This window comes from Trichosurus vulpecula, chromosome 4, assembly GCF_011100635.1.
Source record: "Trichosurus vulpecula isolate mTriVul1 chromosome 4, mTriVul1.pri, whole genome shotgun sequence".
NCBI classification, from domain to species: domain Eukaryota; kingdom Metazoa; phylum Chordata; class Mammalia; order Diprotodontia; family Phalangeridae; genus Trichosurus; species Trichosurus vulpecula.
Window position 1 is genome coordinate 416,803,744 of NC_050576.1, and position 25,492 is coordinate 416,829,235.

A 25,492-nucleotide genomic window follows, 5' to 3' on the forward strand; every position below is an offset into this window, starting at 1 on the left:
TATAGTGAATAACATTTTTTTTAGAACGAATCCTATTAAGCCCTTGTGAAGAAATCCTAGACATGAGTAATAGCTAAGTTTTATTTAAAAGAATTTCCCTGAAGACACTGAGCTAAAGAATATGAGGGGGGAAAAGTCTGAATTCCCTCTATTTGCGGTCAGGCCATCCTCAATACGAATCTGGGCTCTGTTTCAGTCTGGAGCCATGGACTCTTGTGGTAGAGCATGTTACCATCCCAGCCACTCCTAAACTGTAGAAAAGACTTACATGGAAGAAAACAGAGTCTGCAAAATATAGGTCACTGAGCTAGACTTTGATTCCTGGAAAAATTCTAGAAAAGACTTGTAAAGAGCCTACAACTACAAAAGGACGTAATGATTATAAAGAGCCAGGATGGCTTCATGAAAAATGAATCACACCAGACAAACATTAAGTTCTTTTTTGACAGCTTTCCAAGTCTAGTAGATGAAGAGAATTCTGTCGTTGTAATTTAGCTAGATTTTAGCAAAGCTTTTTCTGTCACTGACTCTCTGTATCCTTGTGTCTCTCTTTGTTTCCACCCATCTATCTATCTATTGATCAATCTACCTACTGTCCATCTACCAAGCCTAGAATGTATTCCCCCTTTCCCTCCCTTCCCTCAGCTACTTCTTAGAACCTTTCACTTTCTTCAACTCACCTGCTACTTGAAGATGTACTTTATTCTCTAAACTATCATTGCCCTTTCTCTCTAACCATCTTGTATATAACTACCTTGTATTTCTTTGGTATTTGTTCTGTATGCATTTTATATATGTACATGTTGCCTCCATCAATGGAATGTAAGTTTCTTGAGAGAATGTATTATTTCATTTTATTGTTATTATTAGTATTTTCCCAGCACTACTAGCACATAGTAGATTCTTCATATATTTAAAACATTTTTTTTGTTGATTGGTTCAGGCTGTCATCATCCCTCTCTTGGACTCTGAAATAACCTCCTAATTAGCACACCTGTTTCCAGTCTCTAACCTTTTCTCTTACCTTTAGGATAAAATACAAACTCCTCAGCCTGGACTTTAAAGGCATTCATAATTTGGCACGCCTCTACTTTTCTAGATTTTTTTTTCATTTCATTGTCTTTCACTCACTCTTTATTACAGTCTAATTGTCATACTACTGGTTCCTGAGCTCTGTTTTCCATTTCCTATCTCTGTACCTTTGAATTTCTCTCTTAAGAACTTTGAAATTTATTGTGTGACATAGGAGGCATTGGCACAGAATCACTCAGCATGGCGTGCCCACATCAGAGAAGGTGCTGTGCTCTATGAGCAAAGCAGAATTGAAATAGCTCAAAAACAAAACAAAGCAAAACAAAAACCCCAAAACACAAGATGTACAAATTTAGAGAATGTCATTTTGGTAGTGTCATTTTGTCCTCTTCGAGAACGAAGGACAACGACCAACCAACCAACCTTCGAATTGCAACATATGGGATGTACTCCCTCTTTACCTCTGTTTCTTAGACTTCCTAGCTTCAATGCATACTTCCTACACAAACACTTATCTTCTTCTCTCTGTTATTAATGTTCTTTCCTTTCTTAATTTTCCTTCCTGCTACATTTACTTGCATACATATTCTATCCCTTTCAGTAGAATGGAGCTTCCTTAAGGGCAGAGATTATTTATTTAATTTTTGTATTCCCATTGCTTAGCATAATGTTTAAAAATGGTAGAGGTTCAATCAATGTTTGCTATCTTGTAGTTGTGTAGGCCTGGACTAGCTAGTTCCTTATTCTTTTAGCAGTTTACTCATCTGTAAAATGAGGATAATTATACTTATTCTAATTAACTTACAGGTTCTTAGGAAGAAACAACTTTTAAAATTTTTGAAGCCATTTATAAATCATAATCGTCATGTGTCTGAATACCATCCATTATATATCTATCATCTACTTTTGAGAGAGACTGTCCTCTCCTGTTCGCTCTTTTAGAAGGCATTACATTTTGAGTTGCCACAGAATGTAAGGGGGAGGGGGTGGCTGCTCCAAAATTAAGCCATAGAGTTTAAGTGAGATACTAGAGTTCCCTTTGAGATTCTCCCAGAATGGTCTCTGACATGCATGGGAAGGATATAAAGCAAAGTGTAATTATTTGACTTTGTCTTTGCTCTTCTATGCCCCTAATGATAGTTCCATGGACACACTGCTGGGCTCTAATCAGTTCTAAAGGCTGGGTTTTGAGAGTTTGTATTGAAATTTTCCTGATAGAAATTTAAGATAAAAAATGGCATTCTGATCCCCAGAAGTGTGTTTCATTTTTATAATGATTAAAAAAATCAGTTTGGTTGATTTGTAAGCTTTGTAAAATTGCATGGTTAGAAATTCATCAAGTTCTCTGTAGGAGGGTCATTTTCATATCAGTACAAGGTGAGAAGAGTTTAAATCTTTAGAAATTATTGTTTTTGACTTTTAATGCAAATCATCCTTTGTCCACATTATAAATCAAGTCCAGTAATCGCTCCAAGGTTAAGCAAGCTTATATTAACATCACCTTGTAATGTCAAGAAATTATAACTCCTTATTTTCAAGGACCAATGTAGATATAATGTCCAAAAATGTCACAATGCAGCACTAGTCATATAGCACTTTCCCAAACCACTACTGAAGCATTGGTTTTGGGATGTTAGTAACTGGTGTTCTTTTATTTCAAGTGCCACAAGGATATGTGTACGTGTGAATTATATTTATATATTTATCTGTTACATTTTAATTCATCAAAAGGCAACTTTTCTTTCCTCTGTTTAAGTTTTCTATTCTAGTCAAATCATACAGATGTTTAATTTACTTGAATTTAACTATATGTGGAGAAAAAGATACACACCTACACAGATGAAGAGAGATGCACAGATACAGAGATAGAGAAAAACAAAGAAACAGCGAGAGCAAGCACAATTTAAATTATAGGCAATTTTATGGGCTGTTCCACTCAATGAGTGTATGTGTCAGAGTTGGGAAAGGGAATAGGTATTTATAGTACTAAGTTCTTTTTACAAATGTTATTTTAGACTCACAACTCTTCAAGGTAGATGCTATAATCATCCTTATTTATAGTTGAGGAAACTAAGGTTAAGTGATTTGCCCAGGGTCACACAGTTAGTAAGTGTCTAAGGTGGATTTGAAATCAGGTCTTCCTGAATCCATATCTAGCACTCTGCCTCTGCACCACTGCTCCACCATCTGCCTCTGGTTAAATTGGAGATAAGAGACTGCTATACTCTGACTTAGTTTCTATTCTCATGTCCTTTTCATAGTGTGAATATCTCTCCTCCTGAATGGGATTCTAGAATCTTTTCTTCATCATGTCCACAAACTTATTAATTTTGCTTAAACTAGTGAGTGAATGAACCAGCCTTAGGTGGACTTCCTGGCATTCCTGGTTAGCTAGGCAGCCTCTACTGTGTTATGCAACTTTGACTGACCTTTCTCCTCTCTTGCCTCATGGTTAAAAAAATAGAAATAATTTGGTAATGCTGTGGTCATCCTCAAACATCATCACTTTGGCATGAAACCTTTTCAAGAACATTTTCCCTCCAATCATCAGTTTTTCTGCAAGCTAAGACTTCTCCTGTTTTGTTTTCTTTTGGCTAGAAGTCCTAGTTTCTACCTCTCCCCCAATCAATAGAGTAAGCTTAGACTAGGTGTAGTGAAAAATAAAATTTTAATTCACTTGTTTCCATAGCAACCATCTCAGATCCATCAGTTCTCTGATATAGAGAGCCTCCTTTTAAAGATATCCTAGCCCCCTTCCAGCTACAACAGTTTAAAGATGATATACTTTACTTTTATGGGTGACAAGGGATTTTCAAGGGTAATTTTGACTACTACATCTTGCCTTGTGCACTAACTTTAGAACCTAATCACTGACTAAGATATGACTCCGCTGCATGTAGAAAGCTAACGTGTTCCTGCCAAATGATATTTCCAACCCTCCCGAGGCCCCTCCTCTTTCCAGTCTTCTCTGGTTTGGTCTGGCCTTAGATAGCATAAAACACAGGAGAAGAGACAATGGAGGATATTAAATTATCAGACTCTTTTCCAGTTCTTCCCCTACTGTGACAAAAACCTGTTCAGAAACTAGCAAGGGTCTTTTCAATCTGGCTAGGCTGGCGTGGAAGCTGGCAGACCTGAGCTAGCAGGCTCAAGAGGCAGCAAAAGCCTCCAGATTCCTGTTGGAACAGCAACTGCCATGGACCCTCCTGGAAACAGCCAACGAGTTCCAGAAAGCTCTTTGTTATTCACCCTTTTACCACAGTTATTGCTCCAGCTTCGTAGACGTCCTGGGTTTTTCCCTTGATTCTAAGACTCGTTCAACATTACTACCTTAGTTACTGGTAATTGACCAGGAAACTTGTCGGCAATCGATCTACCAACTTGACTATATATCTGTTTCATACTAAGTGACGTTGAAAAAATCCCCTGACCTACATGAGCCTCAGTTTCCTCATGTGTAAAATGATGGGATTCTAAGCATTACGAGTCCCTTGTGCTATTTCTTTATAACTCAGATTTAAGATTGTATAATCATCTGAGACTACTCTTGGTGCATTGACCCTGAATGTGAAACTAAGTTTTGTCCCTATTACTTCCCTTTGAATTTCCATCAAAATGCAACCCTTGATCCTTAAATTCAGAGAATTTTCTCATCCTGTTAACTCCTTCTAATAACATCTCCTTACTTCTCATTGCCTATCTCGTTTCTTCATTATTTCCATATATCAGGGCAAATTTTAAATGAAGTTACATGTACCTAGGGATCACCTACACTAACTATCTATTAAAAGTGCAATGAAAATGAGTTATTTTAAAGAGCTCGTTCTGGAACAGGGGCAGAATAGACAGCACATAAGCCCCAAGTTTTTGTATACCTTGTGGAATAGGCAATCTACAAAAGCCACCGAGTGCTCTTATTTCCAACCTTTCTTTGAGCACTTGATTTTATTCCCCATCAGATTAATTCATGGTGAGCCTGTACTCCAGGACTATTAAATTACAAAATGCATTAGACTGCAAAACAATTTCTTACAGGAGAGCCAGCAGTAGCCAGCAGCATATCTGCTGTCCTACTTTAAGAGGGAGTTAAATCTTTACTAAGAACACTTCACTCCCGATGTTTTCAGGCTTTAGGGTCAGCGCTGAAATATATGTACCTGTGGGTAGCAGAGGTCCCTTAGGAGTCATTCGAGGAAGTCTGAGGCATATGCTCTAGAGCAAGCTTAACAACAGCCAGAAGGAAGTAGTTTGTGTTCTCAAGATGGGGGAGTTTGAGGAACATTGTAAGAATTCTGTTGGAGACTCTAAGAAATAGATTAAAATGGGAACCAATAGATCATGAGTCTGACACATTATGCACTCCACTCCTATGTTCAGTCTGTCCCACAAACCTGTTTCTGTTGTCTATAACTGTTTCTGTTGTCTATAATTTAACTATTAGAGATTCATTTGTCTGAGTTAAGAAGGCATCATAGCCTGTTAAAATACAATAGCCATAAGATTAATATTTCAATTCAATTATATTTATTTTAATGGAGTACCTACTGTATTCAAGGTGTTATTCTGGGGGGCTTCAAAGATGCTACTGCTTCTACTACAACTAGAGTTAACATTTATATAAGATTTACTACGTGCCAGGTACTGTGTTAAGTGCCTTACGATTACCTCATTGGCTCCTCACAACAGCCCTGGTGAAGAGGTTAAAGGAAAAATGATGATAGGTAGTGAATCATAGGTTTCTAGGGGTGCTCGTGACCCCAAAATACCGACACGCCGGGTCCTGCCGAAAGAATATGACTCAAGCCTCCTCAGCCAAGGAAGAAGACAAAGTTTATTAAGGATTCACCATAAAGAGTTGTCTTAAGAAATGGATCCCTTTGTGATGCCTGTTTTCACAAGCATGCCAGATTCAATCTACTGAGCTAGATTGAATCTGAGCACCTTTATGGAGGCAAGATGGAGATTATATAGACAAAGATTGTAGGAGGGATTGAGGGGTGGTCTGGGGTGACTAGAGGAGGGCTTAAGGGAGGGTCCTAAGGAGGAGTCTAAGGAGGATGAAATGAGGTCAGAGTCCAGGAACCAAGAGAATGGGATTAAGGGTGGGTATCGATAGTATCAAGGGTGGGAAGTAGCAGGACAATAAAGGGCAAGGCTAGGTAGAGATTTGGGCCTAATGATAATGTAAGGCTTATGGCCTTAGGGGAAGACCAGATCTAGTTGGAAGATTCAAGGACAATTCAAGGGGGCTCCCAGAGACTGTGCCCTTATCACTGGGAGGTAGGTGCTATTATTATCCTTATTTTCCAGGTGAAGAAACTGAGGCAAACAGAGGTCAAGTGACTTGCTCAGAGTCACACACACAACTAGTGATTGTCTGAGTCTACATTTGAACTCAACTCTCCCTGACTGCAGACCTGGTATTCTATCCACTGTACCACCAGCTGCCCCAAGAGAATATAACAACTCTCATTTGTATAATGCTTTAAATAAAGTTTACAGATTTTGTGAGGCAGGAAGTACAAATATTCTTATCCTGATTTTTAAAGATGAGGAAGCGGAAATTAAATAATTTACCCCAAAATATATAGCCAGCAAAGAGTTAGAGGTGTGATCTGAATTCAGGTCTTCTAGCTGTAAGACTTGTGGTCTTCCCTATAGGAATCACTCACTGCTCCTTCATCAGCATACAATAGCTACTGCCACCACTCTAGTAACATGGAAAGAGAGTTAGCTTTGGAATCAGAGAACCTAAATTTAAATATTGCCTCTCCTACTTACTACTGGGTGGGCCTTGGGTCTCTGCTTTTCACTTTCCCTATTTTATAAAGGAAATTTGAAATAGTTGACTTCATACTAGTTACTAGTATGAATTAGTCAACTAGTTGAAATTCATTGAGTCATAAGACCTCCTAAGATCCCTTTCCATACTAAATCTCGTCACTCAGCTGTACTATTGTAATAGTCTTTTTAAAAAATTTTATTTATTTTAATGGAATTTTTATTTTTCTAATTATGAATAAAGAAAATTTCTAACATTTATTTCTTTATAAGACTTTGAGTTCCAAAATTTTTCCCTCTCTCCCTCCCTTTTCTCCTCCCCAAGACAGCAAGCAACTTGATGTAGATTATATATGTTCAATCATGCAAAACATATCTCTGCATTAGTCATGTCATAAAAGAAGAAATGAAACAAAAGGGAAAAATTATAAAAAATAAATAAAATTAAAATAGTATATTTCAATCTGCATTCAAATTCCATCAGTTCTTTCTCTGGATGTGGATAACATTTACTATCATGAGCCTTTTGGAGTTGTCTTAGAACCTTGTATTGCTGAGACGAGCTAAGTCTGTTCTCCTGGTTCTGCTCCCCTCACTCAGCATCAGTTCATAAGTCTTTCCAGGTTTTTCTGAAGTCTGCCTGCTCATCATTTCTTGTAGCGCAATACATTATATACCAGAACTTATTCAGCCACTCCTCAATTGATGGGTATCTCCTCAATTTCCAATTCTTTGCCACCACAAAAAGAGCTGACATAAATATTTTTGTACATGTAAGTCCTTTTCCATTTTTTATGATTTCTTTGGGATATAGACCTAGTAGTACTATTGCTGGGTCAAAGGGTATGCACAGTCTGATTGCCCTTTGGATATAATCCTGAATTTTACTCCAGAATGGTTGGATTAGTTCACAACTTCACCAACAGTCTATTAGTGTCCCAATTTTCCCACATCCCCTTCAATATTTATCTTTTTCCTTTTCTGTTATATTAGCCAATCTGATAGGTGTGAGGTGGTATCTCAGAGTTGTTTTAATTTGCCTTTCTCTAATTAATAGTAATTTAGATAATTTTTCATATCACTATAGATAGCTTTGATTTATCTGAAAATTGCCTGTTCATATCCTTTAACCATTTATCAATCGGAGAATGATTTGCATTCTTATAAATTTGACTCAATTCTCTCTCAATTTGAAGAATGAGACTTTTATCCAAGGCATTTGCTGTAAAAAATTGTTTCCTAGGTTTCTGCTTTCCTTCTATTCTTGGTTGTATTGGTTTTGTTTGTGCAAAAACCTCTTTATTTAATATAATTAAAATGATCCATTTTACATCTCATAATGTTCTCTCTCTTTTTTAGTCATATATTCTTCCCTTTTACATAGATCTGACAGGTAAACTATTCCTTTCTCTCTTAATTTGTTTATGGTATCACCCTTTATGTCTAAATCATGTACCCATTTTGACCTTATCTTGGGATATGGTGTGAGATGTTGATCTATACCTGGTTTCTGCCATACTGTTTTCCAGTTTTCCTGTGCAGTTTTTGTCAAATAGTGAGTTCTTATCCCAGAAGTTAGAGTCTGCAATAGTCTTTTAAGAAATCTTCTTGGCTCTAATCTCTCATACTTCCAATTCAACAATCTTTGGGCATAAATTTAATCATGCCACTCCTCAAAAATCTTCCGTGGCTTCCTATTATCTACCAAGAAAAGTCTGTACTTTTTGCATGGTGTTAAGACCCTCCCAATTTGGGTCACAATAGGTAAATTTGGATGATGGTGGTAGTCCATACTAGGATGGTAATCTTTGCATAGAGATGGTGATGGGGGACTCAGAAGGCTGCAGTGATGGAAAGGGTGGCAGAGAGACAGGAGGGTGTGGCCAAAAGGGAATTAATAAAGGGAGAGACTCTTAAACACTGGTGGCTATTTTGCCCTTCCAGGATGGAAGGAAGGAGAGAATTATGGTTAGATCATTGTTGTTGTTTTGTTTTTGTTGTTCTCATAGCTTATCTTTTTTGATGCTTATTTGAAAATAATCACAATCTGGTAGTATTTAAAGGCAGTTTGGAAAGTGATGTGGTCAGGAAGGTTCTATGCTGCATTAATAGAAGTATAAATTGTGTCCAACACAAATAAGGTGGTAGTCTCATTGTACTCTGCCCTAGAAATGTAAGATCTTGAGTACTCTGTTTAGGTTTGTGTGTTACACCTTGGGAAGAAAGGAGGCAGCATGGCCAAGTGGACACTAAACTTGGAATCAGTAAGACCTGGGTTCAAATCCCACCTCTGATGTTCACTACCTAGGTGACCCTGGGCAAGTCCCTTTATCTCTCTGGATTTCAGTTTCCTCACCTATAAAATGAAGAAGTTGGATTCACTAGTCTTCAAGATTTTTGTTTTAGCTCTAAAGCTATTATTCCATGATAAAGACTTAGACAAGTTTGTAGTGTGCTAGGGTTGAGGACTTAGAGGACTGGAGTTGATGCCAAACTAGGATTGGTTGATGAGTCTGGGGATGTTATCAATTGGGGAATGCCTTGTATTCATATAAATTGGACTCAGTTCTCTATGTATTTGAGAAATGAGACTCTTATCAGAGACATACCTGGAGATAAGAAGACATTAAGGGAACATGGTAGACTTCAAGTATCTGAAAGATACACACCAGGAAGGGGGATTAAATGTGTTCTGTCTAGCCCGAGAAGGCAAAACTAGAATCAATATGTTGTAATGAAAAGGTAGTTTTAGGCTTGATATAAGAAATACTTTACTAACCCTTTAGATTTGTTTACAAGTAAAATGGGAATACCTTGGGAGGTAGTATTGATCTTCTTGGAGATCTGCAAGAAGAGTCTACATGATTAGTTGTCAGAAATGTTGGATAATTGATTCTCACTTAGATAGATGGTCTTCTAACTCTAAGGTTCTGTAATTCTATGGTTCTATTTCTGTAGGACATCCTCCACGACACTAGTGAGTACTTTGGAGAAGTATACATTTACCTGTTTTTTTGTTTCACTTGATGTGGATCCTCTATATTTTGGTTGAACAAAATCATCTCCATGATCCAATCTGTCAAATGCTTTTTTAGAGTCAACAAATAAGGAACACAATATTTTCTATCTATCTTTGTCATTGGCTGACTGTGATGACCCAAAGGAAAATGGACAGATATATAGCAGGTATAAATATTTAGCAGCATACTCAGCATATCAACTGATTAGCTGGCAAGCATTAATTAAATGCTAGGCACTGAGCTAGGTGCTCAGGATTTAAAGACAACAATAGTATTTAAGGTGGGACATTGGAGATTATTTTATCCAATCACCATCAATGATTTGTCTAACAGAAGGAGTATAAATGACACCATAAAGGACATATGTGAGAAACAGGTGAGCTTAAGAGTGAGCAATAAAGCACCTGAACTCTTGGAGGACTATACTAGAATCATAAAAATATTAAAGAGAACCAATGGAAAAGTCTCCAGTATGGTAGATGGATCCTTCACAGAAGATTTTTGGAAAGATGAGTAGAAGAATTGCCCAAGATTTCAGAGTATGGATGGTTTGCAATCTGTATTGGTAGATGGAATAGCCACACCTAGGAGATAATGGTTATATTACTAAATCATAAGAATAGCTAACACATTTATATAACTTTAAGGTTTGCAAAACATTTTACATATATTATCTCATTTGGTCCTCACAACAGCCAGAGGAGGTAAGTGCTATTTTCATCCCCATTTTACAGATAAGAAAACCAAAACTAAGATTAAGTGACTTGCTCAGAGTCATACAGCTAATCCTTAAGGCATGATCTATATTCAAATGTTCCTGATTCCAAGTACAGCCCTCTATACTGTGGGTCGTGACCCCACTTGGGTCACGACCCACAGTTTAAGAAGAGCTGAAGGGGTTGATAATGGAAAAAGTTTAAGAAGCTCCGCACATCATAGCTGCCTAAGTGGAGCATTTAAGTATTATTTACCTTTACTGTACATATTCTCGTTGCTATATCTAATTATGTAGTGATGGTGGTATCTGAAGCATAAAGTTGGCAACACTTACGGTCATATTCTGAAATAAAGTATTTGAAGAATGTCTTAAATTCACTTTACTTTTCTTCACATAGTGAAAGTGTTTTGGTTTTTTTAAACACTTGTCTTAGAATCCTTATTTTGGTAAATCACAGGTGTTCTTCATTAGCAGATTTGTCAGCATTTATGATTTTGGTGTGACTATGCCACTCCTGAAGGGCTGTGGAATGGAGCTTTAATTAAAATGCATTTAAAAATAGGATTTCCATATCTTAGTTCAATCTCAACTTTATTTGAATCCAACTGTTTATTTTTAGGGATGAACTTTCATGAATATTTCAGGATTATGAAAAATAGTGATGATCATGATATTTATATACAAGCTTCCTGGTTTTTTTTCCACTCTTCACTCTAGAAGGAGGCAATAGTATAAAGAACACTGGCTCTTTAGTCAAGGGACCTGGGTTCAAACTCCACTTTTCACACTTACGATAATGTAACCTTGTACAAATCACCTAACTTCCTTGGCCTTCAACGTCTTCATTTACAAAACAAGGGGGTTAAACTAGATGGCCTTTGATTCCTGCTCTAGGTCTATCATTTTACAATCACTCTTCATATTGCTTCCAAAATAATATTCTTATGTTTGGATTTTTATTCCACTCCCCTGCTCAAAATTTTACCTTTGCCTGCCCTTCAGCACCTGTCCGATAAATCATTCTGCTACTTTCCAGGCTTATATTAACTTCTATGCACTCTAGCCAAACTGGACTTCTCTTTGTCCTCTCAGCTTAAAGATCATAGATTTGGAGCTGGAAGAGAAGTTAGAGATCATCTAGCCTAAGTCCCTGTTCCCACATGTAACAACAATGCTGCTTGCCGCTACTGTGGCTGTGCAAGGCCAATAGCACCAGCACACAGAAGGGCTGCCAGCGCAGGTTCTTTGATCTGCTTTTCTAAGGAAAGCAACTTTAAGGGGTTAACAATCTTAATTTAATTAAACATACATATATCATTCACTTAGTTCAGGGGGAAAAGTCAGTACCCTGAACTTCAGAGCAAATATAAACAGAAATTACAGAGACAATATAAACAGATCAACAGACAGATTTCTGTCTCACCAAATCACAATACACAGTTATCAGAGAAGCACCAACATCTGGGTGTTTCAAAGGGCGGGGCAGGGCTTTCAATGGCTACCCAAAGTCTCCTCACCAACACTCTTTCAATGAGTGTGTCCCCAAAACAAAAATGCCAACCTCAGATCTTATATACAGGTCTCAGTGGTGAGGAGCACTCCAAAACAAAAGACAAAAGGGTCCCACTTTACCTGCCCCATTCAAACAAAGGCAAGACTCATTAGAGGCACTTAATGGCCTTAGCATTCCAAAAGAGAAGAACAGCAAAAAAGTCCCACCCTAACCACACCCACACCACAGATGAAGAAACTGAGGCCTGGAGTGATAAAGTGATTGACTTAGATTTGAACTGAGGTCCTTTAATTCCAGATTCAACACCCTCCTCTTGGCTACATGCCTTCATGACTTTGTTTATGCTTTTCCCATTTGCTTGGAATGTCTTCTTAAGCACTTTTGTCCCTTAAATTCCAGTCTTTCATAATCCAAGTGAAATACCACTTCCTCTAGGAAGACTTCCCTCATGTCAAAGGCAGTAAAGACCTTCCTTCTCAGAGCTCCCACTGTAGCACCGTATTTTATGTCTCTTTATTATACTTAAAATGTAATATTATTTGTTAGTACTCTTAGTGTGTTATTCCTTTACAAGACTGAAAGCTCCATGATGGCAGGGAATTCTTTTATCTGAATTTCATAGCTCCCCCAGCACTTAGCTGTGTTCAAAACACAGAAGGAATAATATACCAATATGGTGAATGAGTGAATTTGATTTATGGCAGTCCCACTATAGCATATTGTAAACTAGGCCAGGAAAGAAAAAAGAGAAACCATAATTAGTTTACCAAACCCTTATCCCCCACCCCAACCTCTTTAATATTGACTGTAGCACTTTAACTTGTATTGTGAAAAGATGAATTCACTAGCTTAGCTTCTCTTTATTCTACCTTCACCCAGAAATGTAATTAAGAAGTAAATCATATTACCTGGATGACAGAGACAAAGTGTGTCAAAAATGGCATTATAACTGCAAAATTACCAAAAACAGACTCCATTCCCATGTCTAATTTATCACAATGCTGATCAGAGGTCTGGCTGCTCCAAAATGCTAAAATCGAGTATAAGTTATCAGCATATTTTTATTTATGAGCAGAACTAATTTATTATTCTCCCACATGGAACTAATTATATCATTTTATGCTGAATTTTCACTGCTTTTGATAGAAGTACTGTATATAATAGTAACAATCCTTTGTTATTAACAATACTGTTTTACAGAGCTCTTGTTCCCCCACCAAGTAGATGCAAGCACTTAATGAGCACCAGCTTATGAATTCTCAGAGTGTTTCTGGTGGAAAGCGAGGTGATACGTAGTAGATTCTGGATTGGGACAGTGGGGCACAGAGTAATGTAGTGGCTTACTGAAGGTCATGCTGACTATCCTCCCAGAACACTAAGTTATGGTATGTCAGTGTCATTTACCTAATAGGAGTATGTGGATCTCAATTTGAATCAATCAATCAACCAAGCAACAACCAATGAACAAGCAGCCATTAGTATCTGCTGAGTTGATTTTACTGTCTATTAAAGAAATCAGAGTTTACATACACAAATAAATACAAATAGAGATAAATATGGAACATTTTGGGGGGTAGGGTAGGAAGGATGAGTAGAACACAGGCACTCAAGGGATAAAAAAAGGCTTGATGTAGGAGGTGGCTGAGCTTTGAAGGATTCTAAGAGACAGAGGAAAGGAGGAAATCCACTGAGGCAGAGCCAAGACAATGGAGGCAGGGATTCACCTGAGCTCTCCTCCAAACCCCTCTAAATACCTTTAAAAATGACTCTAAACAAATCTTGGAGCAGCTGAACCCACAAAAAGAAGGAGTGAAACAAATTTCCAGTCCAAGACAACTTGGAGGTTCAGCAGGAAAGGGTGGGAGAGGAGCATAGTCCAGTGCAGACCACACCAGCACAGACTGGGCAACAAACCTGGAGCATGCCTTGGGGCAACTGAATCACTAGCAGCAGTTTCCAGACCTCTCAGCCCACAGGTGCTAAAGACAACTTAGAAGATCTGCAAGAAGGGTCTGTCGCACCTGTTTGAGAGTGAAACATAGTCCTTCACAGGCAGCACCAGTACAAACCCCCTGTCCCTGCCCCTGCCCCTGCCCTAGCAAATCAGGAGCAGGCCTTGGGAGTGACTGAATCAGCAGTAGCAGCAGCTGCTGCTTCCAGAGCTCTCAGCCCACAGATAGTAAGGGGAGGTCGAACAACTGGTCAGAAGGAGATTATAGGGGTCTTTTTGCTAACATTGAGGCAGGACTCTGTTGCTTTGTCTGGACTTGGATCTGGGTTGTAGTCTGGGTGACAGATCCAGGGTGAGGAGGAGCACTAGCACACCAGAGCTTGGGGCCACAGTGGAGCAGGGACCCTTCTTATAATTCCAAGGCAGAAAAGAATGCTTTTGGTCACCCACAAACCGGAGCACAGACCAGGAGAGTAGTACACAGCTCTCCTTATATCATACTACCTTGGAACGACTGAAAACTTATAGGCCTCTAGGACTATCTCTGAAAACAGCTGCACATAACCTGAAGCTTAGGTCAGTGCACCCTGTACCCTGGAAGCAGAGCCCTACTTTAACAAAGAGTTAAAAAAATCAAGCAATAGGCTGGGAAAATGAGCAAACAATGGAAAAAAAAAGCCCTCTAACCACAACTCAGAAGAGGATGACAAAATCAAAGCTCTTGCATCCAAAAGCTCCAAGAAAAAATATGAATTGGTCTCAGGACATGGAAAAGCTCAAAAAAGATTTTGAAAATCAAGTAGGAGAGGTAAAATATTGGGAAGAAAAATGAGAGTGATGCCAGAAAATCATGAAAGATGAGTCAACAGCTTGGTAAAGGAGACATAAAAAAATGCTGAAGAAAATAACACCTTAAAAAACAGACTAGGCCAAATGGTAAAAGAGGTCCAAAAAGCAAATGAGGCAAATGGGCCAATGAGCCAAAAAGGCAATGAATGCCTTATAAAGCAGGATTAGCCAAATGGAAAAGGCAGTCCAAAAGCTCAATGAAGAAAATATTTACTTAAAAATAAGAATTGAGCAAATGGAAACTAATGACTTTATGAGAAATCAAGAAACAATAAAACAAAACCAAAAGAATGAAAAAATAGAAGACAATGTGAATATTTCATTGGAAAAGCAGCTGACCTGGGAAATAAATCCAGGAGAGATAATTTTAAAAGTATTGGACTACCTGAAAACCATGATCAAAAAAAGGGCCTAGACATCATCTTTCAAGAAATTATCAAAGAAAACTTGCCCTGATATTCTAGAGCCAGAAATTGAAAGAATCCACCAATTATCTCCTGAAAGATATCCCCAAAAGAAAACTTCAAGAAATAATAAAGCCCAATTCAAGAGTTCCCTGGTCAAGGAGAACATATTGCAAGCAGCCAGAAAGAAACAATTCAAGTATCATAGAGGCACTGTCAGGACAATACAAGATTTAGGAGCTTCTACATTAAAGGATCAGAGGGCTTAGAATATGACATTGCAGAGGGCAAAGGAGTTAAGATTCCAACTAAGAATCACCTACCCAGCAAAACTGAGTATAATCTTTAATGGGAAAAAAAAGATATTCAATGAGATAGAGCACATTAAAGCATTCTTGATGAAAAGACCAGAGCTGTTTTCAAATATAAAACTCAAGAGAAGCATAAAAAGATGCACAGGAAAGGGAAATCATAAGGGACTTAACATGTTTAATCTGTTTACATTCCTCCATATTTGTAACTCATAAGACTTTTCTCATTATTAGAGTAGTTAGGAGTCTATATAGACAGAGGGCAGTGATGTGAGTTGAATATGAAGGGATGATGTCTAAAAAAATGAAATTAAGGGGTGAGAGGAATGTACTGGGAGAAAGAAAGGGAGAGGTAGAATGGAGTAAATTATTTCACATAAAAGAGGCAAGAAAAAGCTTTCACAGTGAAGGGGAAGAGGGGGGAGATGAAGAAGAGTGAGTGACCCTTACTCCTATCAGAATTGACTCAAACAGAGAATAACATACAGGTTTAGAAAAAGGCTTAGAAATCTTCTTATCTTAGACGAAAATAGGAGGGGAAGAGGATTGTAGTTGTGGTTTGTCCTTTCTTCTCAAAGGGGACCATGACATCAGAGAGATGGTGACATGACTGGTAATTGACTTTGATTTGAGTGAGGGAGGGTTGTGCAAGTCACCAGCCTCATTTTTTTTTTCCTCCAGAGCCATGTGGGTCCAGTGGCTAGATATTCATTAGGATGTCTAAAAGAGGTACAAAAAGCCAATGAGGAGAAGAATGCCTTAAAAAGCAGAATTGGCCAAATGGAAAAGGAGGTCCAAAAACTCAGTAAACAAAACAGAATAGAGGGAAAGTAGAAGAATAGAAGAAAATAGAATGAAGAAAATATCCCAGGATGGGAATGACACAAGATGCAATGGGTGACTTTGGCCTTTTTAAGCTAAGATCTTTTCAGGTTTTCACTTTGAGTGAGGCAATACCCATTCAGTGAATAGGCCTTCTTTAAGAAGTGAGTCAAGGGATGTCACCTTTAGTAAAAAAATAAAAATCCAACTGGTAGAGGAAGACTCTCAGGGTTGCTGGCCAAAAGAAAAACAGTTACTATTTGCATTCACTCTGAACCAGGAGGGCTGAGATAATAACTAGTAAGTGGTGCTTGGGCAGGGACCTATTGTTGTCCAATCCATGAGATCCAGAGTGAACTGAGTTTAAGGCTTGGTCTTAGAGAAAGAAATCTAGCCAGTAAACCCCAAGTTAACTAGGTAGCTTTCGGCCATCAAAACTTACCTTTCATTTGGCAGAACACCCTCAGGTGAGGGGAGAGAAAAGAAGAGGGGAAGACCGGAGGGGCAGGGCAGGGAGGAGCTGAACTGCCCAACTAGAACTGGTCAGCTGGGTCCCCATTCAGGGAGCTCGGACTACTCACAGGTTGTGGTTTCGTTCTTGAATCTCCAGGAAAGTAGGAGGGAAAGGGGATAGGAGAAAAGGGGGGTGATAGAAGGAAGGGTGGATTGGGGGAGGGGAGAGTCAGAAGCAAAACACTTTTGAGGAGAGACAGGGTGAAAGGAGAGTGTAGAAGAAACGGAGGTGGGTGGGTGGGACATGATCAGTTTTTAGAGGAAGTAATCAAAGCTATCTATAGCCATATGAAAAAATAGTCTAACTTACTATTAATTGGATAAATGCAAATTAAAACAATTCTGAGGTACTACCTCATACCTATTAGATTGGCTAATAAGACAAAAAAGGCAAATGAAAAATGTTGGAGGGAATGTGGGGAAAATAAGACTCTGTTGGTGGAGTAGTGAACTCATCCAACCATTCTGTAAAGCAATTTGGAAGTATGCCCAAAGGTCTATGAAACCATGCATACATTTTACTAGCAACACCATGCCTAGGTCTGTATACCAAAAGAGATACAAAACAAACAGGAAAAGGGCCTATATGTACAAAAGTATTTATAGCAGTTCTTTTCTAGGGGCAAAGAATTAGAAATTGAAGGGATGCCCATCAATTGAGGAATGGGTGAATAAGTTGTGGTATGTGATTATGATGGAATACTTTTGCACTATAAGAAATGATGAACAGAATGCGTTCAGAAAAACCTGGAAAGAATTTCATGGGCTGATGTAAAGTGAAATGTACTGTGTACAAATATCAGCATATTCTAAGATGATCAGCTGTGAATCACTTAGTTATTCTCAGCAATACAACGATCCCAGAAAACTCTGAAGGACTTATGATGAAAAATGCTATTCACCGCTAGAAAACGAACTGATGGTGTCTTTTTAAACTTTATTTTTCTTGAGTTTTTTTTTTGTCTATGTTTTCTTTCACAACATGACTATTATGGACAAGTTTTGCATGACTACACTTGTATATTCTATATCAAATTGCTTTCCTTCTCAATATGGGGGGGGGGGCGAGACTAGGGAGGGAGGGAGAGAATTTGGAATTCAAAATTTTGAAAATGAATGTCAAAAATTGTTTTTACATGTAACTGGGAGGAAATAAAATACTAAAACATAATAATTAATTCTTTTTTTGTAAAGGAGAAAATTCATTCCCAGCATGAAGATAGGAGATAGAATGTCCTGTGTAAGAAGTAGCAAGAGGCCTTCTTGGCTGTGTTATAGCTAATAAGCTTGTAAGAGTAAATTGGAACTGAATTATGACTACTGGTAAAATTTGCTGGGAGATTGGTAGTTAAGCTGCAACAGGACATTAACAATATTCACTTTCCTGCTAATCAGCTATTTGCACCTCCTTTTGGCATTTTCTTATTTACTGGTGCCTTATCATCTGGTCAAGGCCACCAACAGCCACCTCTGTCCACTGCTGTAACTGCAGCAGCTCTGAAAGATGTAGCTGCTACCACAAATCTGCTAAATAAAAAGAAACAAAAAAAAATAGAGGAAAAGGTAGCCAGAAGTCCCAAGGAAAGCTTGCCTGGTTAAGTCTCCTGGCAATACTTACTACATAAGGTGATTGCCCTGATCATGGTAGAGACCTCAGCATAAGTGACATCACATCTTGTCATTTTCGAGCATTGCAGCCAGGAGGAGCTGGAAACTCCCTTCTTCTTAAGTGCTCTGAGGAATGGTCTTTAAAGACTCTAATTCCATCCTATGGTAGCTGAAAGGGACAATAGAGATTCACTAGAGGAAAAGAGAGAGAGAGGCTGTTTGGAAAGGTTGGCAACAAGGTTAGAGCTCATAGGAAAGCTGTTGGGGACTACTTTATCTTCTGGGCCCATTTCATATCATCTGCCCTGGGCTTTTCTCCCGCTAGTCCTTGGATAATATCCTCTAACCATCTCCAGAATCCAATCTTCTCCAATGGGTAATCGAGCCAGCCTGTGGTGATACAGAAGTAGGTCTGATGGGGGGACACATGGTGGATTCGGTGGTGCCTTCTGGGTAGGATGATGTTCCAGTCCTGGAGGAAAGGGACCCATCGTGGAAGCCCAACATAGGTGTGAAACCATTTATGAATTTGGTTGGTGAAAGTCCCAAAGATGATGAGGCAGAAGACAAAACACTCCCATGGATAGAGCTGATAAAGTTCACCAGGGCTTCGGGTGTTGAACTTGTAGGCCATGTTCACCGGAGGCAGCAGCGAAACTAGGCAGTTATCTCCATTGGTCTCGACAAAGTCATGCCGGGTGATGGCTGTGGGGTCAATGTGGTGCTCCCGGAAGGGCCGGATAAAAGCCTTTCCCAACACAGGCAATTCCGTGGAGCCCCAGGTATCAGCCCCCCGATGCAGGACAGGAAGTCAGCGATGAGGGCCCCTGCAAATATTCCCAGCAGCACCAGGTGTATGTGATCCAGGCTGGCAAGCTGCAGGAGAGGGCACAGATTGAAGGCGATGAGGAAGAAGCAGAGGATCACACAGCACCATTCCTGAAGCCGCTTGCCTGGAGAGCAGAGCTGGGCCAGCTCGCGGGCTCTTGCGTGCTGCGCTTCCCAGCGCCGGCCCGCGCAGTCCGCTGCTGCCGCTGCAGCTGCCCCCTGCTCCCCCTCGGAGCCAAGTCCCGGTTCCTAAGGCTCGTCGGGCTCCGGACACCCTTAATTTTGTAGGTAAGGAAATGAAGCTCCGAGTGGTAAATTTACTTGCCCAAGGTGACATAGGCATCAAAAAGGCAGTAAGAATCGGCACTCACGTCTTCTGATTTCTTGGCTTGTGCCGTTTCCTGTATACTTTGACACTCCTCTGTTTACTGGTCCTAGTTTTGTTTTGGGGGTTTTTCTTTTCTTTTTTTTTGGAATCATACAAAATAATTCTAATCTCTTTTCCACATGGTAGCCCTTCAGATATGTAAAAATAGCTTTTCTCTTTGCTACTGGCTCAAAGAACTTGGGGCTGAATACTGCATCTGATACTGCCTTTATGTTCTTAGGCAAGTCACAACCTTTCAGCTTCCTCACCTCTAAAATGAGAAGGGACTGCGGCTCCCTCCCTCTTTAAATGTGATATCTAGAACTCCTCACAATACTACAAATTTAGTCTGACTCTTACCAATGCATGGTATATACTCTCCCCTGTTCTGGACATTATACTATTTATATAATATGAGATCAGATTTTGTTTTGGTGGCAACATTATCCTATTAACTGATATTAAGCTTTAAGTCAATTAAAACCCCTACATCTTATTTTCTTTAAAAAATAACTTTATTGTTCCCTGTGTTCTTACATCACAGTCATTTCTTGATATCCCACTCAATCCTTCACCACTTTGCAAAACAAAGATGTATAGTTAGGCAAAACCAACTGATGTAGTGACAATATCTGAAAGTTTCACAACACCATCCATATCTGTGGTCCCTCATCTCTTATGAAAGGAGGCAATAAAATTTCTATATATATTCTCTGGGAGTAAGATTCACCATTACGATTATTGAGAGGTTAGCTCCCTCTGATTTTTTTTTTAAATTTACATTAGTGAGTTTCTTGCATCTATTATTCTCTTAATTCTTCTTATTTAATTTTACACATCAGCTGTGGGTTAGTAGAGATTGTTTCCAGCTTACCACGTATTAAAAAACACCCTTTGATTATGAGCTTTCAACGACTGTTTAGAATTTACTGAAACACCTCTCTCCCACATACCTGCATCTTATCCACTAGGACATTGTGACTTTGTCAAATGCCTTGCTGTGATTTCGGTATCACCCTGATCCACTAGTTTAGTTATCCTGTCAAAAAAATGAAATGAGGTTAGTCTGGCATGACTTTTTTTTAGTGAACCCATTCTGGCAAATTCTTTTTGAGAGTAACCCCTCTCATCTTCATCTTCATTTTTCCCCTGATATGAGATGTCTGGGGGTTTCATGGAGAAAGATTTGGTAGTAGTTTCATCTTTTCATTATTTTGTCCATTCCAGAGATGATCTGGGTCATCTCTTAGTTGTAGTTTACCTAATGGAACTGTCTAGGGGTCAGGTTGTTAGCAAAGGGGGCCAAAGTGACATCAATCATGATGGCTACTTTCAAGAGAACATAATTGAGCAAATGAGTCACCATTACATCACCACTATAAGATATTACTAAATCTTAGTTTAAAGTCACTTTTGGTATTCCACAAAATGCTCTGAACTTGCATTTCTCACTTTTAGAAGTTTTACCTTACATAAAGGACAACTATTTTAATTCACAATATAGGGTAGGCGCAGAGAACATAAGTATTCATTGGTTGAATCCTATCCTTTCTCTCCTAGGCAAATAAGAGAGCCGTCAGCTATAAAAAGTAAAGATGACTGAAAACCACTTGAGAGCTTTGGACTTCATAAGTAAAGCACAAGATTGTGGAGTTTGGTTTTTGTGAGGTGAAGTGGCATGCATCCTTGTCTCTTAACTTAAATAAGTTCTTATTAATTTCACATTTTTCTTATTAGGTAAAGCTTTATTTTGCAATCACAATTTAAGTTTTTTTTTCCTATATTCCATTTGAAGGATGATGATTCTTTACTATGAGTGTAAAACATATTTTAAATCCTAATAATCTATTTTTTAATATGCTGCTTGAAGTATAATGCTGCCACCACCACCACCACCACCACCACCACCAACAACAACAACAACAACATAATAGGTTCCTCTTGAGAATGCAAAGTGTACTCACTCCTGCTGAAAGGTCTTTTGATGATTCACTCCTGACTTTGCCACTTGATTTATATCTTTTTCCCATGTTAATTTGTTTTTAATTTTTTCTGCCGTCTAAGTTTTTTTTTTTCCACTGTCATCACTGTCACCTCCAGATGAGGTTGCTGAACTAAGGAACTCAACACTTCTAAGCTAAGATGAAAAAGACAAATTATTCAATTGACCTCTAGCTTCTCCATAAGAGACCGGAAATTTTAGATTTCGAAGGGCTTGATCTCTATATCTTCAAAATAACCTATCTTTCCACTTTCATCGGATATCACTTCCCTTGTGCCATTCTGTAATCTTGTCAAACTTGTCTTCTCTGTTCCTCACATAGAACATTGTCTCTGCCATCTCTCTGCAGTTGCATTGGCTATCTTATGTGCCTAGAATGCACATTTTCCTTATATTCCCTTCATAAAGTCCCACTCTTCCTTCAAGATGCAGCATTGACTATCCTCTCACCTCTTAGTGCTCTTCCTCTCCGAATGCTTTGTATTAGTTAATATTTGTTTACTAGATATTTATCTGATGTGTAATATATAACTATAATTAATTATAATTACAATTATGGTACATAATATTTATTATTATATAATACAATTGTATATTATATTAGACTGTAAGCTTCTTGGGAGTGGGGATTGTTTTATTCTTTGTACATATATCCCCAGTACCAAGCACTTTACCCCACATTTAGGTGCTTAAAAATGACTGTTGATTGATTGCTTGCCCTAAGGAAATAATTTCTTTTTTTTAAATTAATTAATTTATTTTTATTTTAGAACATTCAGTTCCACAAGCTTTCGAGTTTCAAATTTTCTCCCCTTTCTTTCCCTCTCCCTCCCCAGGACAGTGTGCAATCTGATATAGGCTCTCTATATACATTCATATTAAACATTATCACATTAGTCATGTTGTAAAGAAGAATTACAACCAATGGAATGAATCATAAGAAAGAAAAAACAAAACAAAACAATAAGGAGAGAGAACAAATAGTTTGCTTTGATCTGCATTCAGGCTCCGCAATTCTTTCTCTGGATTGGGATAGCATTTTCCATCATGAGCCTTTTGGAGTTGTCTTAGAACCTCTCATTGCTGAGAAGAGCCAAGTGTATCAAAGTTAGTCATCGCACAGTGTGGCTATAACTGTGTACAATGTTCTCCTGGTTCTCCTCCCCTCTCTCAGCATCAGCTCATATAAATCTTTCCATTTTTTTTCTGAAAACTTCCTGCTCATTTCTTACAGCGCAATAGTATTCCATTACATTAATATACTACAACTTGTTCAGCCATTCCTCAATTGATGGGCATTCCCTTGATTTCCAATTCTTTGCCACCACCAAAAGAGCTGCTATAAATTATTTTGTACATGTGGGTGCTTTTCGCATTTGTACGATCTCTTTGGCATACAGCCCTAGAAGTCGTATTGCTGGGTCAAAGGGTATGCATATTTTTATAGCCCTTTGGACGTAGTTCCAAATTGCTCTCCAGAATGGTTGGATCAGTTCACAACTCCACCAACAATGCATTATTGTTCCAATTTTCCCACATCTTATCCAGCATTTATAATTTTCCTGTTTTGTCATGGGAAACCATTTCTAATGAATAGAACTTAATTCTGGAAAGTGGGCTTTGACCCTAATTTGATTTTATGGAGAAGTTGGTAAATCAGTTGTACTATCTTAAGATGCTTCTGAGGAAAAAAAAAGTTATGCTTTCATGTTATTTGAACACGTGAAAAACTTTAGCATGTCATTGCAGGAGTGAATAAAATATGCTCTTAAATACCTCTTGAGATAGGGTGTCCATGAATTCCATTTCCAAGAGTTCAATTCAGTCCCCCCAACCCCCACCCCATACTATGTTATCAGTCTGTCAAGTTGAAAATGTCTTATATGATAGTTTTCTAGCCTCTGTTTAATAAATGGAAAATCAATAATCTCATTTTTCCTATGACCAGAGTATGTGATTATACTTTATGTACCACTTCTTTTTTCTTTTAATTTTACCCCTTCCTTCTTATTAAGTTAGACTGAATGGAAAGGTAGAATCATTGAAGTATTTCACTTTATATACCATTTCAATTTTCTTTTCATTTTGCCCCTTCCTTCTTATTAAGATGGACTGAATGGGAGGGTGGAATTGTTAAAGTATATAAGCATCCTTTGGTACTGGGTAGCATTTGATGTCTTCCCTATTTTGTCTAGCTACTCATATTTATTTTTAAAATTATTATAAATCCATTTTCCCTTCGGCTTGGTAATTTATAGCATACAATAGCTCTGAATTGCCTCTATTACATCACCACCATTCTGGTTGTGGGGTCCTCAGGAATGTATCTGAGGTCAGTTAGTCAGTCAATTGTTCATCATTCAGTGAATACTCAGGGTGCAGAGCATTCTACTAGGCAGTTTTAGCTTGTTTTCTTGAATATAGGACTGTCTAGAGCAAGGTGTGGCACTGACTCAGCATACTGAGTGCTTAGCGTTCCCATAACTCTATCCTGTCCATCTTGTACAACTAGCAGTCTCTCAGTTATTGCTTTATTAGAATTATAGGCTCTCTGTGATCTGTGATATGCAGTGTCATCAAAATATATTTGGGGCTGGATTTGACCATTTAATTCTTATCACTTAATTTCCACATACATCCATGTTTTCAAAGCTACAACATAAGTACATTAAGCTGCTGCATTCCCTAACAACCCACCCACACTACTGATTTATTTAGATGTGTTCTATGAAAATGTAGAAAATGTAGTGGAGAAATTTCTTAGGCATTTTTGTTAGTACTTCAGTCCCTAAAACCCACTCTAGAATCTGCCTACTGACAGAAGAATTCTTGTAATTAATGCTGATTTCAATGTTAGTTCTAGTGGTAACTATGTAAGCATGATATTTCTTATTAAATGCAGCTACAACCTGACAACTTATGCTGAGTAGATACAGACCAGGGGCACTATCCTTTATGTATTTAAAGAATATATATTTTTTCTTCCCTGATTTTTGTATTCTCATCAATTGTCTCTTCATAAATCCCTTTGCTTAGGAATTCAAAAACATTTTTATGGTTGTCATGGTTTCTAAGGCCCTGAAAAGGTGGTTATTTAATTTATTAGCAAATCCAGGGATAAGGACTATACAAATCAATGTTCACAAAGGTACATCATACATACATACATATACGTATATATGCATATGCACACACATATGTATATACAATACAATATACATAGATATTCATCTTTCTATTTGTGAATAGAGGTACATGTAAAAATTAAGGAAGGTTTCTCTGAATCCATTCCTTTCATTTCTTAGAGCAAAATAATTTTGCATTATATTAATGTACTGCAACATAATTCTTTCAGTCATTCCCCAATTGATGGGCACCTCCTTAGTTTCCAGTTCTTTAAATACATTGCTATAAATATTTTTTGTACGTATGACTCTTTTTCCTTCTTTAAAAATTAATTTTTTTAGGCCTAGTAGTGGTATCGCTGGGTCAAAGGGTATACATAGTTTAATAACTTTTGAGATGTAGTACTGAATTGCCTCCTAGAATGGCTGGACCAATTCACGGCTTTTTCCATAGTACATTAATAATATGTGTTTTCCCACTTCAACATTTGTCATTTTCCTCTTTTTTGTCAACTTTGCCAATATAATGGGTATGAGGTAGAACCTGTTTTAATTAGAGTTTATCTAATCATTGTTGATTAAAAATATGTATATATGTCTAGAGATAACTTGGATTTTTTTCCCTTGAGAACTGCCTACGCATATCCT

The 25,492-nt window shown here is 38.1% G+C and overlaps 1 pseudogene; it reads right to left on the reverse strand.

The window, feature by feature from the left end:
• Window positions 1-18,731: 18,731 nt before the first annotated feature.
• LOC118847355 overlaps window positions 18,732-25,492 on the reverse strand; it is a 28,705-nt pseudogene continuing 21,944 nt past the window's right edge.